The 24,071-nt window shown below is 40.6% G+C and overlaps 1 long non-coding RNA gene across 1 annotated transcript in view; it reads right to left on the bottom strand.

Annotated features, from left to right (window-relative positions):
* The window catches only part of LOC117085764, a 28,602-nt gene extending 12,685 nt beyond the window's left edge, over positions 1-15,917 (bottom strand). Inside the window, exon 1 of the long non-coding RNA XR_004438073.1 lies at positions 15,778-15,917. This is a non-coding gene — a long non-coding RNA (uncharacterized LOC117085764). The remainder of the gene's footprint in view (positions 1-15,777) is intronic.
* Between the last annotated feature and the right edge of the window lie 8,154 nt (positions 15,918-24,071).

The following is a 24,071-nucleotide window of genomic DNA, read 5'->3' as shown; positions in this document are numbered from 1 at the left end:
GCTAAAACTAATTGCTTGATTAGAATGTGAATATATTGAGGCTCAGAGAAAGCCAAAATGACAGGCACTACAAATTCCTCAGCAAGTACTCAAAACACAAACTAAAAATGTCTCATACTTTGGTTTGGATAACTTTTCAAACCAAATTTCCTTCACCTGTCTCAGGTCCCAGAGGGTGAATAGTATCTTCAACCTGCCCAGGACTGAGGAGCATTGTGTGGTTGAAATAGCTCAGGGTTCAAGGAAAGCATATCTGAGTCCATATTCATGCGTTCTATTTCCTCACAGTATTCTCCCAGTTCTAAATTCTGTCTTGCCCCTAGATTGTAGCCTTTCAAGCTCCTTGGTGAAGCTCTCTGTGCCTTGTTAGAGTCCCTATTCCCACCTTCACCATTTATCCCTCACTCACTCTGACCCCAGGTATTGAATGAGTTTCTCTCTCTCCAGCGCACACTACACAGTGACCTCGTAAGCCCTACTGTCTTTGCTCAGTCCTTTCACCGGCCAAAATACAACCCATCCTAACATATATATGGGGCATGATTGCCAATTTTTTTTTGAAAACAGGATCTCATTCTATCTCTCAGGTTGGGGTGCAGTGATGTAATCTCAGCTCACTGCAACCCCCTCCTCCCAGGCTCAAGTGATCCTCCCACCTCAGCCTCCTGAATAGCTGGTACTACAGGCACATGCCACCACGCCCAGCTAACTGTTTTATTTTTCATAGAGACAAGGTCTCACTATGTTGCCCAGGGTGGTCTCAAACTCCTGGACTCAAGTGATCCACCTGTTTTGGCCTCCCAAGGTGCTGGGATTACAGGAGTGAGCCGCCACACCCAGCCGATTGACAATTTAGTAAGTATTTAGTCTGTGCTTCCTAAGGTTTTGCCACATTAGGAAAACACTTGATCTGCCTTGTATGCTATCAAAACAATGTCCCTCTACACACAACTGTTAATTTCCCCATACTTCCACACATACACACTCATGTGTGTACACACACATTAACACATACACACTATGCAATCCTCTCTTCATGGAAGATAACCAATGTTCTTGTCCTTTTCAGTCTGTTATTAGAAAAGACATTTTTCTTCTGTCGAAGTTGAATAGGTTCCATAATTACCTATGTCTTTCTTAAGAAAGAAAGAAAAAAACAAACCAAATAATCAATGCATGCTGCAATTGCCTCAGTCTGTGAGGTGCTTCTCAAGGCTGGGATTCAGTGTGCGACTTTGAAGGTTGCTCACTCCAGGCTAACCAAAAATGAATGTCCTTCTCCTGATAACTACCTAAAAGAACACAGGACCTGAAATGTTCTGAATTCTTAGAACTTTTACCCCTGGGTGGCACCTGGGAAGTGTCTGTGAAAAAGCAACACTATGTGGGGATTTATTTTTGGGGTCTGGATATGTGATGATTAAGAGGACAGGCTCCAGACATTTGAATCCTAAACCTGCCACTGGCCAACATTGGAGAGGTTACTTCACTTTCTAGAAGATAGAAATGGTATTAATCGATTTCATATTACTGCTGTGGGACTCAGAGAGAGAATTCATGGAAAGTGCTTCACACAATGCCTAGCACATAATAAGGCCTCAATATATGTTAGCTATGATTATTTCTGCAACCTCAGTCAGCATCACCATTGCATCTTCAGCCCATCTCCCAATCTCCTTCCTCCTCCTAATCCTGAAATATAGCTCCAGATGGAAATAGTCACCATCTGTCTTCACTTTCTACACTCTCATTCTGATCTGGCTCAACCCAAATCTTCTCCACAAGATGAATCCCTGAACCCCTATTGGGCTGTTTTGCCATGTCCTGGGAACCTCTGTTCTAATCACACCCTCTTTGTCCATTCTCCTTAATATTGGCTTATCCCTGAGGATACCATTTCCCTCATAATCCTTCCTCATGGTAACCACTCATCTTACAATCCATTGTCTTGTGAGGTGAGCATGCTCCAGTCACAATCAGGCTTCTCCCCACATCTGCTTACCCCTGAAATCAAGACCATCCATATATAGCACCTTTTTCCATTTTCACTGCTGCCATGTATCTTAGTTATTTCATAAATTATACTTGGTTCAAATTTTGTTCTTATGTATGTATTTAATAATTATATAGCATTAATGGGTGCCTGAAATTCTGTACCAAGCACTTTGGAAATAAAGGAAAATAAGACTTTATTTAGGTTATAGAGGAAATACCAAGTGAGCAAGAACAAGGCAGACACATAAAAGGAAGATAACCGTATAATTAGCTTAATCAAGGGGATAAGTACTGGTATAGTGGAAGCTCAAACCCTATGGGTACCTCAATATCCATATGTCAATTCTTCCTCACATTTTCTCGATCATCTTAACTATTCTACTTGCGCTTCCCGTAAAGAGACTCTCAATTTAGATCAGGTGATCTATAATTTAGAACTACACACTTACAAGATCTAAAACTCAAATTCCCTCTCTTTGTTGATAACCTCCAATCCCTATTAAACTTGCTCTCTGCTCTCATTTTACTTCTATTCCTAAAACACTCCCCATTCTCAGTATTCATTCATCCTTTTGAGACCTTTTCATAATCTCTATTTATTGCCATTAATTCTACTAGCCCAAGCTCTCTAGCGTTACTCATCTTAACAATTCCTAAACCTGGGTCTTCATCTATACTCAAGTTTCCTCCTAAGGTACTAACCATTACTGCAGACACTAAAATTTTTTTTAATCTTTAAAAGCTGAATAGCTCCACTAAAATTTATATATCCAATTTCATCCTTCCCCTTTTTCTACTCAACAGTTTTTTTAATTCTGTAATTCTCAATCACATTCCCTACAGAGCCAAGTCTACATAATTCCCTTTCTTCAAATCCTCCTACCACCTTGCCTCAGGTCAAGAGATAGCTCTTTCAACTTCCCCAGTTTCTCCTCAAAATATCTTTAAATTTTTGTCCATTTCTCTTCTTTCCTTCCCAGCACAGAGAATGGGTCCCACTTTCCATACCTTATCCATCCCATTCCCCTTGAGCATCCCTATCAGCTGTCAGTCCACAGGACTGTTCCCTTTCTCCTTCTCCACTGAGTCTTCCTTCTCAGCCAATAGGCAAGCTCAGCTCTCTCTTCCTATCCTAGAAGAGCACTCTCTTCATCACACTACTCCTTAATCTGTCATGCATTCTCTCTTCTTCTCTTCACTGCCAACTTCTTAAAAGAAATCTACTCTGCTGACTTCTACTTCCTGACCACCCACTCCTGCCTCGTGGCTTTGCAATCTGGCTTCCAGCCCTGTGGTCTAATAACAGTGCTTTAGCATGACCACCGAGGAAAATACAGGATACTAGAAGGATCACTTGAAACCAAGGTTGAAATAGAACAGAGTTAGGCCTTGTCAGTGGAATTCTTACAAGAATTACCCACCACCCAATTCTCACAGTGCTGTGTTGTTGATTTTAAAAGGAAAAAAAAAAGTGTTCTTAATTATTTTTCTGAAAGAGGAAGAAACTCTGGGATGTAAATTACAAATCATATGGCTCTTTTTCCTCTTCCCTCCAATACTCTAACTTTAGAGCATAACGACAATATATGGTGATTTATATAACTATCTTGATTTTTTTTTATTATACTTTAAGTTCTAGGGTACATGTGCATAACGTGCAGGTTTGTTACATATGTATACTTGTGCCATATTGGTGTGCTGCACCCATCAACTCGTCAGCACCCATCAATTCATCATTTATATCATGTATAACTCCCCAATGCAATCCCTCCCCCCTTCCCCCTCCCCATGATAGGCCCCAGTGTGTGATGTTCCCCTTCCCGAGTACAAGTGATCTCATTGTTCAGTTCCCACCTGTGAGTGAGAACATGCGGTGTTTGGTTTTCTCTTCTTGTGATAGTTTGCTAAGAATAATGGTTTCCAGCTGCATCCATGTCCCTACAAAGGACACAAACTCATCCTTTTTTATGGCTGCATAGTATTCCATGGTGTATATGTGCCACATTTTCTTAATCCAGTCTGTCACAGATGGACATTTGGGTTGATTCCAAGTCTTTGCTATTGTGAATAGTGCCGCAATAAACATATGTGTGCATGTGTCTTTGTAGTAGAATAATTTATAATCCTTTGGGTATATACCCAGTAATGGGATGGCTGGGTCATATGGTACATCTAGTTCTAGATCCTTGAGGAATCGCCATACTGTTTTCCATAATGGTTGAACTAGTTTACAATCCCACCAACAGTGTAAAAGTGTTCCTATTTCTCCACATCCTCTCCACACCTGTTGTTTCCTGACTTTTTAATGATTGCCGTTCTAACTGGTGTGAGATGGTATCTCATTGTGGTTTTGATTTGCATTTCTCTGATGGCCAGTGATGATGAGCATTTTTTCATGTGTCTGTTGGCTGTATGAATGTCTTCTTTTGAGAAATGTCTGTTCATATCCTTTGCCCACTTTTTGATGGGGTTGTTTGTTTTTTTCTTGTATATTTGTTTGAGTTCTTTGTAGATTCTGGATATTAGCCCTTTGTCAGATGATTGCAAAAATTTTCTCCCATTCTGTAGGCTGCCTGTTCACTCTGATGGTAGTTTCTTTTGCTGTGCAGAAGCTCTTTAGTTTAATTAGATCCCATTTGTCAATTTTGGCTTTTGCTGCCATTGCTTTTGGTGTTTTAGACATGAAGTCCTTGCCCATGCCTATGTCCTGAATGGTACTACCTAGATTTTCTTCTAGGGTTTTTATGGTATTAGGTCTAACATTTAAGTCTCTAAACCATCTTGAATTAATTTCGTATAAGGAGTAAGGAAAGGATCCAGTTTCAGCTTTCTACTTATGGTTAGCCAATTTTCCCAGCACCATTTATTAAATAGGGAATCCTTTCCCCATTTCTTGTTTCTCTCAGGTTTGTCAAAGATCAGATGGCTGTAGATGTGTGGTATTATTTCTGAGGACTCTGTTCTGTTCCATTGGTCTATATCTCTGTTTTGGTACCAGTACCATGCTGTTTTGGTTACTGTAGCCTTGTAGTATAGTTTGAAGTCAGGTAGCGTGACGCCTCCTGCTTTGTCCTTTTGACTTAGGATTGTCTTGGCAATGCAGGCTCTTTTTGGGTTCCATATGAACTTTAAAGCAGTTTTTTCCAATTCTGTGAAGAAACTCATTGGTAGCCTGATGGGGATGGCATTGAATCTATAAATAACCTTGGGCAGTATGGCCATTTTCACGATATTGATTCTTCCTATCCATGAGCATGGTATGTTATTCCATTTGTTTGTGTCCTCTTTGATTTCACTGAGCAGTGGTTTGTAGTTCTCCTTGAAGAGGTCCTTGACATCCCTTGTAAGTTGGATTTCTAGGTATTTGATTCTCTTTGGAGCAATTGTGAATGGAAGTTCATTCATGATTTGGCTCTCTGTTTGTCTGTTACTGGTGTATAAGAATGCTTGTGATTTTTGCACATTAATTTTGTATCCTGAGACTTTGCTGAAGTTGCTTATCAGCTTAAGGAGATTTTGGGCTGAGACGATGGGGTTTTCTAAATATACAATCATGTCATCTGCAAACAGGGACAATTTGACTTCTTCTTTTCCTAACTGAATACCCTTGATTTCTTTCTCTTGCCTGATTGCTCTAGCCAGAACTTCCAACACTGTGTTGAATAGGAGTGGTGAGAGAGGGCATCCTTGTCTTGTGCCAGTTTTCAAAGGGAATTTTTCCAGTTTTTGCCCATTCACTATGATATTAGCTGTGGGTTTGTCATAAATAGCTCTTATTATTTTGAGGTACGTTCCATCAATACCGAATTTATTGAGCGTTTTTAGCATGAAGGGCTGTTGAATTTTGTCAAAAGCCTTTTCTGCATCTATTGAGATAATCATGTGGTTCTTGTCTCTGGTTCTGTTTATATGCTGGATTATGTTTATTGATTTGTGAATGTTGAACCAGCCTTGCATCCCAGGGATGAAGCCCACTTGATCATGGTGGATAAGCTTTTTGATGTGCTGCTGAATCCGGTTTGCCAGTATTTTATTGAGGATTTTTGCATGGATGTTCATCAGGGATATTGGTCTAAAATTCTCTTTATTTGTTGTGTCTCTGCCAGGCTTTGGTATCAGGATGATATTGGCCTCATAAAATGAGTTAGGGAGGATTCCCTCTTTTTCTATTGATTGGAATAGTTTCAGAAGGAATGGTACCAGCTCCTCCTTGGACCTCTGGTAGAATTCAGCTGTGAATCCATCTGGTCCTGGACTTTTTTTGGTGGGTAGACTATTAATTATTGCCTCAATTTCAGAGCCTACTATTGGTCTATTCAGGGATTCAACTTCTTCCTGGTTTAGTCTTGGGAGGGTGTAAGTGTGCAGGAAATTATCCATTTCTTCTAGATTTTCTAGTTGATTTGCGTAGAGGCATTTATAGTATTCTCTGATGGTAGTTTGTATTTCTGTGGGGTTGGTGGTGATATCCCCTTTATCATTTTTTATTGTGTCTATTTGATTCCTCTCTCTTTTCTTCTTTATTAGTCTTGCTAGCGGTCTGTCAATTTTGTTGATCTTTTCAAAAAACCAACTCCTGGATTCATTGATTTTTTGGAGGGTTTTTTGTGTCTCTATCTCCTTCAGTTCTGCTCTGATCTTAGTTATTTCTTGCCTTCTGCTAGCTTTTGAATGTGTTTGCTCTTGCTCTCTAGTTCTTTTAATTGTGATGTTAGAGTGTCCATTTTAGATCTTTCCTGCTTTCTCTTGTGGACATTTAGTGCTATAAATTTCCCTCTACACACTGCTTTAAATGTGTCCCAGAGATTCTGGTATGTTGTATCTTTGTTCTCATTGGTTTCAAAGAACATCTTTATTTCTGCTTTCATTTCGTTATGTACCCAGTAGTCATTCAGGAGCAGGTTGTTCAGTTTCCATGTAGTTGAGCGTTTTGATTGAGTTTCTTAGTCCTGAGTTCTAGTTTGATTGCACTGTGGTCTGAGAGACAGTTTGTTATAATTTCTGTTCTTGTACATTTGCTGAGGAGTGCTTTACTTCCAGTTGTGTGGTCAATTTTGGAATAAGTGCGATGTGGTGCTGAGAAGAATGTATATTCTGTTGATTTGGGGTGGAGAGTTCTATAGATGTCTATTAGGTCCGCTTGGTGCAGAGATGAGTTCAATTCCTGGATATCCTTGTTAACTTTCTGTCTCGTTGATCTGTCTAATGTTGACAGTGGAGTGTTGAAGTCTCCCATTATTATTGTTTGGAGTCTAAGTCTCTTTGTAAGTCTCTAAGGACTTGCTTTATGAATCTGGGTGCTCCTGTATTGGGTGCATATATATTTAGGAGAGTTAGCTCTTCCTGTTGAATTGATCTCTTTACCATTATGTAATGGCCTTCTTTGTTTCTTTTGATCTTTGATGGTTTAAAGTCTGTTTTATCAGAGACTAGGATTGCAACCCCTGCTTTTTTTTGTTCTCCATTTGCTTGGTAGATCTTCCTCCATCCCTTTATTTTGAGCCTATGTATGTCTCTGCATGTGAGATGGGTCTCCTGAATACAGCAGACTGATGGGTCTTGACTCTTTATCCAGTTTGCCAGTCTGTGTCTTTTAATTGGAGCATTTAGTCCATTTACATTTAAGGTTAATATTGTTATATGTGAACTTGATCCTGCCATTATAATATCAACTGGTTATTTTGCTCGTTAGTTGATGCAGTTTCTTCCTAGCCTCGATGGTCTTTACATTTTGGCATGTTTTTGCAATGGCCGGTACCGGTTGTTCCTTTCCATGTTTAGGGCTTCCTTCAGGGTCTCTTGTAAGGCAGGCCTGGTGGTGACAAAATCTCTAAGCATTTGCTTATCTGTAAAGGATTTTATTTCTCCTTCACTGATGAAACTTAGTTTGGCTGGATATCAAATTCTGGGTTTAAAATTCTTTTCTTTAAGAACGTTGAATATTGGCCCCCACTCTCTTCTGGCTTGTAGAGTTTCTGCCGAGAGATCTGCTGTTAGTCTGATGGGCTTCCCTTTGTGGGTAACCCGACCTTTCTCTCTGGCTGCCCTGAAGATGTTTTCCTTCATTTCAACTTTGGTGAATCTGGCAATTGTGTGTCTTGGAGTTGCTCTTCTGGAGGAGTATCTTTGTGGCGTTCTCTGTATTTCCTGAATTTGAATGTTGGCCTGCCCTACTAGGTTGGGGAAGTTCTCCTGGATGATATCCTGAAGAGTGTTTTCCAACTTGGTTCCATTTTCCCCCTCACTTTCAGGCACCCCAATCAGACGTAGATTTGGTCTTTTTACATAATCCCATACTTCTTGCAGGCTTTGTTCATTTCTTTTTCTTCTTCTTTCTTTTGGTTTCTCTTCTCGCTTCATTTCATTCATTTGATCCTCAATCGCTGATACTCTTTCTTCCAGTTGATCGAGTCGGTTACTGAAGCTTGTGCATTTGTCACGTATTTCTCGTGTCATGGTTTTCATCTCTGTCATTTCGTTTATGACCTTCTCTGCATTAATTAGTCTAGCTGTCAATTCTTCCACTCTTTTTTCAAGATTTTTAGCTTCTTTGCGCTGTGTACGTAATTCCTCCTTTAGCTCTGAGAAGTTGGATGGACTGAAGCCTTCTTCTCTCATCTCGTCAAAGTCATTCTCTGACCAGCTTTGATCCGTTGCTGGCGATGGGCTGCGCTCCTTTGCGGGGGGAGATGCGCTCTCATTTTTTGAATTTCCAGCTTTTCTGCCCTGCTTTTTCCCCATCTTTGTGGTTTTATCTGTCTCTGGTCTTTGATGATGGTGACGTCCTGATGGGGTTTTGGCATAGGTGTCCTTCCTGTTTGATAGTTTTCCTTCTGACAGTCAGGACCCTCAGCTGTAGGTCTGTTGGAGATTGCTTGACGTCCACTCCAGACCCTGTTTGCCTGGGTATCACCAGCAGAGGTTGTGGAAGATAGAATATTGCTGAACAGCTAGTGTACCTGTCTGATTCTTCCTTTGGAAGCTTCCTCTCAGGGGTGTACTCCACCCTGTGAGGTGTGGGGTGTCAGATTGCCCCTGGTGGGGGATGTCTCCCAGTTAGGCTACTCAGGGGTCAGGGACCCACTTGAACAGGCAGTCTGTCCCTTCTCAGATCTCAACCTCGGGGTTGGGAGATCCACTGCTCTCTTCAAAGCTGTCAGACAGAGTTGTTTGCGTCTGCAGATGTTCTGCTGCCTTTTTGTTGTTGTTTTTTATCTGTGCCCTGTCCCCAGAGGTGGAGTCTACAGAGACAGGCAGGTTTCCTTGAGCTGCTGTGAGCTCCACCCAGTTCGAGCTTCCCAGAAGCTTTGTTTACCTACTTAAGCCTCAGCAATGGCGGGCGCCCCTCCCCCAGCCTCGCTGCTGCCGTTTCAGTTAGATGGCAGACTGCTGTGTTAGCAATGAGGGAGGCTCCGTGGGCGTGGGACCCTCACGGCCAGGTGTGGGATATATTCTCCTGGTGTGCCCGTTTGCTTAAAGTGCAGTATTGGGGTGGGAGTTACCCGATTTTCCATGTGTTGTGTGTCTCAGTTTCCCCAGCTAGGAAAAGGGATTCCCTTCCCCCTTGCACTTCCCAGGTGAGGTGATGCCTCGCCCTGCTTCAGCTCTCGCTGGTCGGGCTGCAGCAGCTGACCAGCACCGATTGTCCGGCACTCCCTAGTGAGATGACCCCAGTACCTCAGTTGAAAATGCAGAAATCACCGGTTTTCTGTGTCGCTCACGCTGGGAGTTGGAGACTGGAGCTGTTCCTATTCGGCCATCTTGCTCCCTGGCCACTATCTTGATTTATAATGAGTAACACAGTATTCTTTTACTGGCTGAAGTAGTTCCCAGGAATGGTGACATGGTTTGGCTCTGTGTCCCCACCCACATCTCATCTTGCAACTCTCATTATTCCCACGTGTTGTGGGAGGGACTCAGTGGGAGATGATTGAATCATGGGGGTGGGTCTTTCCCGTGCTGTTCTTGTGATAGTCAATGGGTCTCACGAGATCGGATGGTTTTAAAAACAGGAATTTCTCTCCTCTCTCTTTGCCCGCTGCCATCCACGTAAGATGTGACTTGCTGCTTCTTGCCTTCCACTATGATTGTGAGGCCTCCTCAGCCATATGGAACTGTAAGTCCAACAAACCTCCTTCTTTTGTGAATTGCCCAGTCTCACGTATGTCGTTATCAGCAGCATGAAAACAGACTAATTCAAATGGTAATGAGTTAATTTAACAAATTCTTTCACTAAACCAGGAAAATAAATAATTTAAATTTGGAAAAACACATCTAACGTGAAGATATGTTGATCATCTCTAGCTCTTGCAACCAAGGACCAACATACACACCCTTCTAAGTAAGAATAAAATTCAATATTAATTTTCTGTTTTAGTGAGTTTGGGGAGGTTTGTACATGTAGCTGGTTCCATCCAAGCCTTTACTGTGACTCACTTTCACTAGGATTCTGCTGACAATTACTTCTAATGCATTCTTGTCTTGCAAAGTGTATCATTACTCCTGCCTTGACATATCTATCTTAGTGTCATCATCAATTAACCCCCATGCTTTCCAGTTTCACAGTATAGCATGCTTTATAATTATTATAATGACATTCAATCATAATATAAGGATCAACTGAACCTTCAGAACACTGAGGGTGTTGGCTGTTTGCCTGGTATCCCCATGTTTTAGACAACTAAGGACTTTTCTGTTTTTGCCTTCTGCTTTATGCCTCATGCTATGTAGGATGATATCTGAAAGCATCTACAGAGTGAGTCTTTCTGTCATTTTAAACAAATTTCAAGAGCATTGATGTATAATTATTTTAGAAAAAAGGTGAGAAGAAAGTATGATTTGGAGAGTGTTAATACTCATAATCCTTGGTTCGTAGATTTTATATCTTAGAGTGCTGCTTTTATGGGTACTTTTTTTTTTCCTTTTATTTATTTATTTATTTTTGAGATGGAATTTTGCTCTTGTTGCCCAGGTTGGAGTACCATGGCGCCACCTCAGCTCACTGCAACCTCTGCCTACCAGGTTCAAGTGAGTCTCCTGCCTCAGCCTCCCAAGTAGCTGGGATTACAGGCACGCGTCACCATGCCCAGCTAATTTTAGAGACAGGGTTTCACCATGTTGGTCAGGCTGGTTTTGAACTCCTGACCTCAGGTGATCCACCTGCCTCAGCCCCACAAGGTGCTGGGATTACAGGCACGAGCCACAACCCAGCCTATGGGTACATTTTTAAGTAGAAGGAGCTCATTGGCAGGGTGCAGTGGCTCACGTCTGTAATCCCAGCACTTTGGAAGGCCAAGATGGGCAGATCACGCGGTCAGGAGTTCAAGACTAGCCTGGCCAACATAGTGAAACCCAGTCTCTACTAAAAATACTAAAAATACAAAAAAAAATTAGCTGAGTGTGGTGGTGGGTGCCTATAGTCCCAGCTACTTGAGAGGCTGAGGCAGGAGAATCACTTGAACCCAGGAGGTGGAGGTTGCAGTGAGCTGAGATCGCGCCATTGCACTCCAGCCTGGGTGACAGAGTGAGACTCCATCAAAAAAAAAAAAAAAAAGTAGAAGGAGCTCGTTACAGTGACTATTCACCATCATATAATTAAGCAGGGAAATAGGGCTGAATGTTGTTTGCAAGTACCTAAAAATTACAAGAGAAAGACAGTCAAGTTACATGGAGGCTATCCCCTCCACTGTAAGATCATGAAAGTAGAAAAGTACAGATAGCCAGAACTATCTCTTAATTTCAATAATCTAAGAATACACGGTTGAGAAATTCTGCTTACTTTTATGTCTCACCAAGAGTATATTCAGTTAAGAACCAGTTAACTACGGAACAATAATGCACTTTTCCATGTCTATTTTCTGGCAAGTAAAGTCAGAAGCCTAAGGTAAAACCCCTGTACACCATAATTAAAGCTGGAATACATCTTATCCTTTGTCCAACACAGCTTACTTATGCAATGTCATTCACATACCAAAAGGAATTCTAGTTACAATGAAATACAAGCCACAAGGACACTATAGAAATTTCCCACAATTATTTGTTCCAAAGTAAATACATTTCCTTTGATTTTGACAAAACCATAAAACACAGAAGTGTATTGTGAGCTTCTATTTAGCTGTATGTTTACCAATACCCTGGAGGTTTTACTCTTTGAAACACAACTAAATTACATCATGCTGTTTCATCTCTCTTCACTTGGCATGCATATATGTTATATCTAACAAACATCAGCAGGGCAAAACAATGAACTAATTCATGAATAAAGATTCTGTTTTATAGTTCACTTGTGAGGGATAATCATGACTTAGCTTAAATGATACTCCATGCCGTGATTAAAGTTTCAAACTATGAACGTGTTGACTGAGCCTGGGTCCCTGATATAACACACAGAAAACACAGAACATTCATATTATCTTTGCTGAAGGATCCTAAAGCTTTTAGCTGATATATGGCATATGAACAAAAACAGTATACAGAAGACTGCCATCCTGAATTTTATCACTGCTTGGCCATAACAACAATAACTGTTTTCACTGAACTTTGTTTTCTCTTCCAATTAAAAAGGCTTCCAAATGTTCGAGTCTCTGTAACTCAAACTTCCACAATCAGATAATTACTTCAAGGGAGCACTTTGTTTTCAATTTAGATGGACACCTTCTTTTATCTCTCTTCATCTATTTTATTAGACAGTGGGTTAGATGAGATTATAAAATAGTGCTAAATGTTCACAAATCACGTAACTAAAGAAGTCTCACTATATAGTTTCTATTTGTGGTTACCCTTTAATTTATTTATTCATCCAGTAAATACTGAGCATCTGAAATATGCCAGGCACTAACATTTCAAGAAAAAATACAGAAGGACCTCGGAGTTCCATGCCCTCCTTTATCGTGGTTTGTTCACGTCCATTCTCATGAGCACATCTTAGCTTTATTACCACCTGGAATTGGGCCATTCTGAACTCATAAATGCAAACTACATCTTCCTATTTGTGCCTCTCTTCTTTTCCTTTACTCTTTATAAACCTATCCTTTCATAGCACTGACACCTTTAGTTCCTTATCACTTGGATGTCCCCAAACATACTGGGGTTCAGATACCAGCTCACCTAGAGCCCGAAGTTATTAACAGTTAATCACTCTATCAACACTCTAGCCAATACGCTTCTTTCTGCTCTCCTTTGTCATTTCACTGCCTTCACCATAACCATCCCTAGCTCAGGTCAACCAACCTGGACCCACAGAAGCTGTAGTGGAATGGCACGGCCCCAAAGTCCTGGCCCTTGGGGTCAGTCTGTGGTTTGTAGCTGCTTGTCACTTGCCAGCTATGTGACTTATATTAAGTGATTAACCTCCATAAGCCTCAGTTTCTTCAGCCAAATGATGGAGATAATGGTACCTGCATCACAGGCTTCTTACAAGGAATATAGAACAGCAACTGAAGCATATAGCATAGATCCTTGCATATAGCAGGCATGAATAAATAGCAATTAGCATTATTTCTCCTATGTCTTGTTCAGGACTGCTTTCTGGAGAAAAATTGCATATTCATGTTGCTGGGCTCCATTATAAATTTATGAGCTCCAATCTCAGCTGGGCCCTCAAGGGTTTCTCATCTGCTCCATTTCCGTTCTCCATACAAGCTGTTCCAAACCTTTACTACTTTCCTCAAGGGTCCTACCAGCTCCCTGCTTCCCTCACTCTCAGCAGGTGGCCTAACCTCCCCTTTCCCTGAGATAACAGGTGTCTGTGAGCAAGTACAACTTCCACTTCTGTCCTGACTTCCCCAGTCAGCTCTATCTTCACACCTCTTCTTCCACTTCATGCTTCTCTCAGACAAGAGGTATCCCTGCTCATTTGATCACTACCTAAATGATTTAGGAAGTATTTATTGAGTGCTGACTGTATATCAGGCCACAGCTGGGTGCAAGCCTACCTTCAAACAACTACACTGTAAAGGATGAGACAGATCAGTAAACAAAAAGGAACTAAACAGTGGGACTCATGCTCCAATTGATGTAAAAACAGGTACTAGCCAAGACTTAGAAGGTCGGCCAGGACAGCTTCCCATGGGAGACTGCATCTGAGCTAAAAGCTGAAGGAATAATAGCAGCCAGGTTGTGGGGAAGGGGAGGAAGCTTTAAGTTAAGGAAAGTGTGGTGTACAAAATTATAGAGACATGGAAGAACCAGGTGGTGGCCCTGGATTTCATTACAGATGTAGGAAGCAAGGAGCAGCACAGCAATTGGATGTAACAGCGAGGCTCAATGCTCCGTTCATGGCACCAAGGGTGAGTGGCATGGAGAAGCCAGACAGGCCCTCCTGCCCTGCTCCAATCCAAGGCATCTCATGTTATAGAGGATGATCAGGAAAACCCCTAATTGGGGCATAATGCCCTGTGCTGGACATTATGGCTTTCCTGAACATGACTCAGGTGGGACAATAGATTTTGACCATGAGCTTTAAGAAAGATAGGACAATGTCCCTGCAGCATTTTCTGTCTGCACTGAAGGAAATTGTAGTTAAAACCATTTTTGTTTAGAAATCCCATTTGCTTCCTTTTTTGCTATGTGTACCTCCGTAAATAGATTTGAGAGGAACTTGTTCTATTGTATCCCAAATAAGGCAAAAGGAAGTTATAAATAACCTTCAAATTATGGGCTCACAGTTTCTTCTCTAAGCGTACAAAAAAGGTTGAAAACCTTCACCCTTTACTAGAAAGACAAACTGTAGTGACCCTGCTATGGGCCATGGTGATTTCTGCCATTCACCTCCAGGTGCTGGGGCACCAGTACTTGCTCTGAAATCTGGGACCTTCCAGACAGCTGCAGTTTCTCATCTCCAAGCAGAGGGTTCAACACCATGTGGATCATACCTGAATGCTGTTTAGATATTATTTCTGAAAGGCATACAAAATCATTTGACTTGTTTCTGTCCTGTTACATACAGAATTTTGTCTCATTACACTGAAAAGAAGTGAAGTCACTCTCTTTTGGTGATGGTTTCATGGCTTTAACAATATCAATATTCCAGTGTCTCTGAAATTTGTACCTTCAAAGTATATCTGTCTACTGAGTGCTGATAAATTATTATTATTATTATTATTATTATTACTACTACTACTATTGAGACGGAGTCTGGCTCTGTCACCCAGGCGAAAGTGCAGTGGCATGATCTCATCTTACTGCAACCTCTGCCTCCGGGTTCAAGCAATTCTCCCACCTCAGCCTCCCAAGTAGCCTGCGACCATGCCCAACTCATTTTTATTTTGTATTTTTAGTGGAGATGAGGTTTCACCATTTTAGTCAGGCTAGTCTTGAACTCCTGACCTCAAGTGATCTGTCTGCCTAAGCCTCCCAAAGTGCTAGGATTACAGGCATGAGCCACCCAACCCCCTGCCTGATAAATTATTATTAGAGCCTCCTAACTAGTCTTCCTACTTTCACCCTAGCCCTATCAACACAGAGACCGAGGAACCTCTGTTACAATGTAAGTCAGATCACTCCATTCTCTGCTGGATGCTCCCCAATGGCTCTTCTTTTCACTCAGTGTAAACACCAAAAATTTTACACTGGCTACAAGGGCCCCACATCATCAGGCTTGTAGTGAGTGGCTTCTAAAACAGTACCCAATGAGCCAGTCCTCAGGTGGTCATGACCCTGCATAATACCCTCCCCTACTGACTTTCTTCTAATTAGCAGAACACAGCAGAAGTGATGGAATGTTACTTCTGAGATTAGATTTAAAAAGACGATGGCTTCCATTCTGAATTCTCTGTGACTTACCTCTGAGAGCAGCAAGCTGCTACTTTGTAAGCGGTGTATGGAATGGCCTGTGTGGCAGAGATCTGAGATCAGAAACAACCTGCAACTTGTGAATGGCCATGTGAGTAAGCTTGCAAGCAGATCCTTCCTGAGCTGAGCCTTGAAATAACTATAGTGCAGGCCAACATCTTTGAAGCTTCACAAGAGAACCTGAGTCAGCAGTACTCAGCTACCCTGTTCCTGAGTACCTCTCTTCCTGAGACCCACAGAAACCATGAGACAATCAATGCATATTGTTTTAAGCTGCTAAATTCTGAGGTAATTTCATTTTGCAGCCACAGATAACTAACACAGTCCTCACTTACCTTCCTGCTGTAACTACTCTCTTCCTTTCTCACTCTTTTTTTTTTTTTTTCCCTTTGAGATGGAGTCTCGTTCTGTTGCCCAGGCTGGAGTGCAGTGGTGCAGTCTCTGCTCACTACACCCTCCATTTCCCAGACTCAAGCGATTCTCATGCCTCAGCCTCCCAAGGAGCTGAAACTACAGGCATACAACACCATGCCCAGCTGATTATTGCATTTTTTTGTAGAGACGGGGTTTTGCCATGTTGCACCGGCTGATCTTGAACTCCTGAGTTCAAGTGATGTACCAGCCTCAGCCTCCCAAAGTGCCTGGACTACAAGGCATGAGTCACCACTCCCAGCTTCACCCCTTCCATCCACACTGGCATCCTTACTGTTCCTTAGGCATGCCAAGGACTCTCCCTTAGAGTCTTTGCACTGTTTCCTCTACCCAGACAACCATTTCCGCATGGCTACCTTCCTCATCTCCTTCACCCTCTCAGTGAGGCCCCTTGGGATCACCATATTTAAAATTGAAAGCCTCCCCTCTAAGCTCTCTTTTTGCCTTCACTTTGCTCTACTTACTCTTCTAACCACAGTCTCCGTCAGCTTCATACATATGGCATTGTTTTTTTTTTTTTCTTTCTTTTTTTCTTTTTTGAGATGGAATCTTGCTCTGTCGCCTAGACTGGAGTGCAGTGGCCCGACCTTGGCTCACTGCAACCTCTACCTCCCAGGTTCCAGCTATTCTCCTGCCTCAGCCTCTCAAGTAGCTGGGATTACAGGTGTGTGCCACCACACCCAGCAAATTTTTGTGTTTTAAGTAGAGATGGGGTTTCACCATGTTGGTCAGGCTGGTCTCGAACTCCTGACCTCAAGTGATCTGCCTGCCTCAGCCTCCCAAAGTTCTGGCATTACAGGTGTGAGCCACCATACCCAGCCTTATTTATTTATTTGTTTATTTATTTATTTTGAGATGGAATCTCGCTCTGTTGCCCAGGCTGGAGTGCAGTGGCATGATCTCGGCTCACTGCAACCTCCGCCTCCCAGGTTCAAGCGATTCTCCTGCCTCAGCCTCCCGAGTATCTGAGATTACAGGTGCATGCCACCACACCTGGCTAATTTTTGTATTTTTAGTAGAGATGGGGTTTCACCATGTTGGCCAAGATGGTCTCAAACTCCTGACCTCGAGATCCGCCTGCATTGGCTTTGCAAAGTGCTGGGATTACAAGTGCGAGCCACCGCGCCTGGCCCTCATTTCCTTTTTTTCTTTTTTCTTTTCTTTTTTTTTTTAAATAAAAGGCTGGGTAGGAGCCTAAAAAACCAATAGAGTGGGCCGGGCATGGTGGCTCATGCCTGTAATCCCAGCACTTCAGGAGGCCTAGACAGGTGGATCACGAGGTCAGGAGATCGAGACCATCCTGGCTAACACGGTGAAACCCTGTCTCTACTAAAAATACAAAAAAATTAGCGGGGCATAGTGGTGGATGCCTGTAGTCCCAGATACTCTGGAGGCTGAGGCAGGAGAATGGGGTGAACCCGGGAGACGGAGCTTGCAGTGTGCTGAGGTCACGCCACTGCACTCCAGCCTGGGTGACTGAGTGAGACTCTGTCTCCAAAAAATAAAAATAAATAAATAAATAAATAAAATTATAATACAGTGGTTGGGGACCCAATCGAGTTTTGAGACTATGAATTTATAATGCACACTAATTTTTCTCAAGCAGCATGTATAAAAGAGCACATTTTAAGACTTGTGACACTGAAGTAGGGTGGACATTTTCCAGGAGGATTCAATAGAAAGATAAGGAATAATAAGTTGAGGCAAGAAAGTGACAGAGGATCATGCTGTGCAGGCCAGATAGGGATGGACCACACAGTAGGAAGGGGGCAATTAAGAAAACAGAGGGCCAAGGAACAAGAGTTTCGAAGAGGTTGAGGAACAGATATACTAGGGACAAAGAACTAAGCTCACCCCAAACCCTTGATCCCACCCACTCAAATCTCCTCCAAGCCCTGTCATATCAGTCATCTCTCCTCTCCTGGGATCTTTAGTCTTCTCTATGGTGTTCCTTCCTGTCGATCTACAAACAAGCTTAAGTCTCTAACATCCCACAAAAATATTACCCTTGAATAATACCCTTCAAACTTCCAATTTCCTTTAGTATCAACTTTTTGAAAGAGACATCAATTTCTTCTACTTTTAACTTTTTGAAAGAGACATCAGTTGCTTCTACTTCCTCACTTTCCATTCAATTTCCAAATCAGTAGATTCATGCTTTATTCTTAACTCTACAAAAATTCCTCCAGTAAAAGTTGCTAAAAACTCAAATCCTGGATGTAAAATTATTTTTCAGTCCTCAAGCACTTGGACTTGTGCATTTCATGCTGTTGACAATCTTTTTCATTGAACTTTCTACTTCTTTACAGTTTAGCACTATGGTTGTTTTGAATTACCTAAAGAGGGTACATTCTGATCTTTTCCTTGCTAAGGCCTCTCAATATCTTAATCTGTGCCTTAAAGAAATTGTACCTAATATTCATCTCTGTGTACCCAGCATGAAAGCACTGCTCTGAACACAGAGCAGGCACTTGATGGTTGGTTGTGAGTGGACGTAAGAATGGATGGTTGGATGGATAGATGCAGGTCAGATTTCCTGTCCTTAAATGTTCATGATTCAAATGTTTCTTGGGTTTTTTTTTTTTTTTTTTTCCACTGTAGCTTGCCTTGAGCAATATCATTCAATTCCATTATTTGAATTCCTCTCCAGAGATAAGCACTGTTACCAGTTTCTTTCCAGTGTTTAAGCAAGCAAACAAACCAAGGTTCATACTATATGCATTGCTATGAAGTTTACTTTTTTTTCCCACTAATACGTCATGGAAATCATTCTGTATCATTGCATACCTCATGCTTATTACTAGATACTTAGTATTCCAGGGTAGAGATGTACTAAAATTTAATTAACTTCTGTTGATGACCATATTTTTCTTTATTACAAATAGTGCTATACTATGTATCTATGTATTGGGAGACAGGGTCTCATTCTGTTGCCCAGGCCTGGCCTCAAGCAATCTTCCTCCCTTGGTCTCCCAAAGTATTGAGATTACAGTTGTGAGCCAGTGCACCCAACCTAAATATCTTTATAAATATGTGTTTGTACATGTGTGAGAGCGTTTCTGTAGGGTAAATTCCTATTTTAAAATGAGCATATTTAGATGAAGAAAGATCTATCAATCAAATAGAAAATGAAAAGGAACAGGGGTTACTATTCTTATTTCAGACAAAACAGACTTTAAACCAACAATGATCAAAAAGGACAAAGAAGGGTATTACATAATGGTAAAGGGGTTAATTCCACAAGAAAACTTAACTGTTCTAAATAAATATGCATCCAACACTGGAGCACTAAGATTCATAAAACAAGTTCTTGGAGACGTATTAACACACTTAGAAAACCACACAATAGTCTTTAAAAAAAAAACCACACACACACACAATAATAACAATGGAAGGCTTCAGTACTCCACTGACAGTATTAGACAGATCATCAAGGCAGAATACTGACAGAGATATTCGGGACCTAAACTCAACACTTGACCAAATGGACCTAACAGACACCTACCGAATACTGCACCCAACAACAACAGAATCTATATTCTTCTCATCTGTACAAGGCACATGCTCAACCACTCAGTCACATGCTTTGACCATAAAGCAATTCTCAATAATTCCAAAAAATCAAAATCACATCAGTCACTCTCAGACTACAGCACAATAAAAACAGAAATCAATACCAAGAAGATCTCTCAAAACCATACAACTACATGGAAATTAAATAATCTTCTTCTGAATGACTTTTGGGTAAACAATAAAATTAAGAAATTCTTTGAAATCAAGAAATTCTTTGAAATCAAGAAACTCTTTGAAACAAATGAAAACAAAGACATAACATACCAGAATCTCTGGGATACAGGTAAAGCAGCATTAAGAGGAAACTTTATAGTGCTAAATGCTCATATCAAAAAGTTAGAAAGATCTCAAATTAACAACCTAACATCATACCTAGAGAAACTAGAAAAGAGCAAACCAACCTCAAAGCTAGCAGAAGAAAATAAGTAATAAAAATCAGAGCTAAACTAAATGAAATTAAGATGTAAAAAACAATACAAAAGATCAATGAAACCAGAAGTTCAATCTTTGAAAGAATCAGTAAGATTGATAGAACACTAGCTAGACTAATAAAAATAAAAGAGGGATGATCCAAATAAACACAATCAGATATGACAAGGGGGACATTACCACAGACTCCACAGAAATATAATACAAAAAACCCTCAGAAACTATTACAAACACCTCTATACATACAAACTAGAAAACCTAGAAGAAATAGATAAATTTCTGGAAACCTACAACCTCCCAAGATTGAATTAGGAAGAAATCAAAACCCTAAACAGACCAATAATGAGTCCTAATTTTGAACAAGTAACAAAAAGTCTACCAACCAGAAAAATGCCCTGTACCAGAGAGATTCACAACTGAATTCTACCAGATGTACTAAGAAAAGCTGGTACTAATCATTACTGAAACTATTGTAAAAATTGAGAAGGGACTCCTTTCCAACTCATTCTATGAAGCCAGTATCACTCTGATACCAAAACTTGGCAGAATCACAACAAAAAAAGAAAACTTCAGGCCACTCTCCCTGATGAACATAGAAACAAAAATCCTCAACAAAACACTAGCAAACTGAATCCGGCAGCACATCACAAAGCTAATCTACCACAAGCAAGTAGCCTTCATTCCTGGGATCCAAGGTTGGTTCAACATAGGCAAATCAGTAAGTGTGATTCATCACATAAACAGAACTAAAAGCAAAAACCACATAATCATCTCAATAGATGCAGAAAAGGCTTTCCAAAAAATTCAACATCTCTTTATGTTTAAAAAAAAAAAAAAACCTCAACAAACTAGGCACCAAAGGAACATATCTCAAAATAATAAGAACCAAACCTACACCCAACATCATACTGAAAGGGCAAAAGCTGGAAGCACTTCACCTGAGAATCAGAACAAGACAAGGATGCTTACTCTCACCACTCCTATTCAACAGAGTACTAGAGGTCCTAGACAGAGCAATCAGACAAGAGAAAGAAATAAAAGCATCCAAATAGGGATAGAGGAAGTCAAACTATCCCTGTTTGCAGATGACATGATTCTATATCTACAAAACCCCATAGTCTCTGCCCAAAAGCTCCTTGAGCTGATAAACAACTTCAGCAAAATTTCAGGATACAAAAATCAGTAGCATTTGTATACACCAATAACACCCAAGCTGAGAGACAAATCAATAACATAATCCTATTCATCTTAGCCACAAAAAGAATGAAATTCCTAGGAATACAGCTAACCAGGCAGGTGAAAGATCTCTACAAGGAGAATTACAAAACACTGCTGAAAAAAATCAGAGATAACACGAACAAATGGGAAAACATTTCGTGTTCTTGGATAGGAAAATTGATATTGTTAAAATGGCCATACCACCCAAAGCAATTTACAGACTCAACGTTATCCCTATCAAACTACCAATGACATTCTTCACAGAATTAGAAGAACTATTCTAAAACTAATTTGGAACAACAAAAGAGCCCGAATAGCAAAAGCAATCCTAAGCAAAAAGAACAAAGCTTGAAGTATCCCACTATTCAATTTTAAACTGTACTACAAGGCTACAGTAACTAAAACAGCATGATACAAGTATAACAACAAACACATAGAGCAATGCAACAGGTTAGAAAATGCAGAAATAAAGCCACACATCTACAATACCTGATCTTCGACAAAACCAACAATAACAAACAATGGGGAAAGGACTCCCCATTCAATAAACAGTGCTGGGATAACTGGCTAACCATATACAGAAGATTGAAACTGAGCTCCTTCCTTTCATCATATACAAAAATCAACTCAAGATGAATTGAAAAATTAAAAGTAAAATCTAAAACTATAAAAACCCAGAAGAAAACCTAGGAAATACCATTCTGGACATAAGCCCAGCAAAGATTTCACGACGAAGACCCCAAAAGCAATTGCAAAAAAAAAAAAAACAAAAATTGGTAAGTGGGATCTAATTAAAATAAAGAGCTTCTGCACAGCAAAAGAAAGTATCAACAGAGTAAAGAGCCAACCTACAGAATGGGAGAAAATATTTGCAAACTATGCATCCAACAAAATCTAATTTCCAGAATCTATAAGGAACTTAAAGCAATAAGCAAAAAAACAAACAAAACAACAAGCAAAACAAAAGCAAACAACAAGCAAAAAACAAAATGCCATTGAAAAATGGGCAAAGGACGTAGACACTTCTCTAAAGAAGACATATACACGGCCAACAAGCACATGAAAAAATGTTCAGTAACACTAATCATTAAAGAAATGTAAATCAAAACCACAATGAGATACTATCTCACACCAATCAGAATGGCTATTATTAAAAAGTCAGTGGGGCGCCGTAGCTCACACCTGTAATCCGAACACTTAGGAAAGCAGAGGCAGGAGAATAGCTTGAGCCTGGAATTCAAGACCTGCCCGGGCAAAATAGAAACACCACACTCTTCACAAAAAGGAGAAAGAAAAGACAAAAATAGACAAAACATAACAGATGCTGGTGAGGTCACAGAGAAAACAGAACGCTTACACATTGCTGGTGGGAATGTAAGTTCATTCATCCACTGTGGAAAGCAGTCTGGAGATTTCTCAGAGAACTTAAAATAGAACTACCATTTGATCCAGCAATCTCATTACTGGTTATGTACCCAAAAGAATATAAATCATTCTACCATAAAGACACATGCACACATATGTTTATCACAACACTATTCACAACAGCAAGGACATGGAATCAACCCAGATGCACATCAACAGTGGACTGGATAATGAAAATGTGGTACATATACACCATGGAATACTACAGTGCCATAAAAATATAATAAGATCATGTCCTTTGAAGCAGCATGGAAAGAGCTGGAAGCCATTATTCCAAGCAAATTAACACAGGAAAAGAAAACCAAATACTGCTCTTCTCACTTATAAGTAGAGCTAAACATTGAGTACACACAGACACAAAGAAGGGAAAAACAAACACAGGGGCCTACTTGAGGGTAGAGGGTGAGGATAGTGAGCATTAAAAAACTACCTAGGGCCAGGTGTGGTGGCTCACGCCTGTAATCCTAGCACTTTATGAGGCCAAGGCAGGTGGATCACCTGAGGTCAGAAGTTCGAGACCAGCCTGGCCAACATGGTGAAACCCCAACTCTACTAAAAATACAAAAATTAGCCGGGTGCGGTGGTGCATGTCTATATTCCCAGCTACTCAGGAGGCTGAGGCATGAGAATCGCTGGAACCTTGGAACCCAGGAGGTGGAGGTTGCAGTGAGCCTGAGATTGCGCCACTCTACTCCAGCATGGGCAAAAGCGAAATTCCGTCTCAAAACAAAACAAAACAAAAACAAACAAACAAAAACTACCTATTAGAGACTATGCTGATGACCTGGGTGACAAAATTATCTGTACACCAAACCCCTGCAACACACAATTTACCCATGTACTCCCAAACCTTAAAAGTTGGAAAGAAAATAAATAAATAAAATGGGCCCATTTAAAAATGTTCATAAATATCAACAAATTGCTCTCCAGAAATAAATATTTTATCAATCCATATTTCTATCAAGAGCACTCAAGAGGACTGGTTTCTTCACATCTTTACAAACACTAAAATATTAACTTTTAAAAAATGGTTGCCAATTAGACATGGGAAAAATATTTTACTGTGGTTTTAATCTGTATTTTTTTTTTACTATGAAGAAGTAAGGACTTTTCAACATGTTTAATGAACTTTTTTTTATCATTCTATGAACTACCTGTTAGTATTCTTTGCTTGTTCATCTTTTGGAGTGTTGATATCTTTCTAATTA

The sequence above is a fragment of the Trachypithecus francoisi genome, unplaced genomic scaffold (genome assembly GCF_009764315.1).
Source record: "Trachypithecus francoisi isolate TF-2019V2 unplaced genomic scaffold, Tfra_2.0 Lachesis_group1, whole genome shotgun sequence".
Classification (NCBI taxonomy): domain Eukaryota; kingdom Metazoa; phylum Chordata; class Mammalia; order Primates; family Cercopithecidae; genus Trachypithecus; species Trachypithecus francoisi.
This window is presented reverse-complemented; position numbering and strand designations above follow the sequence as displayed.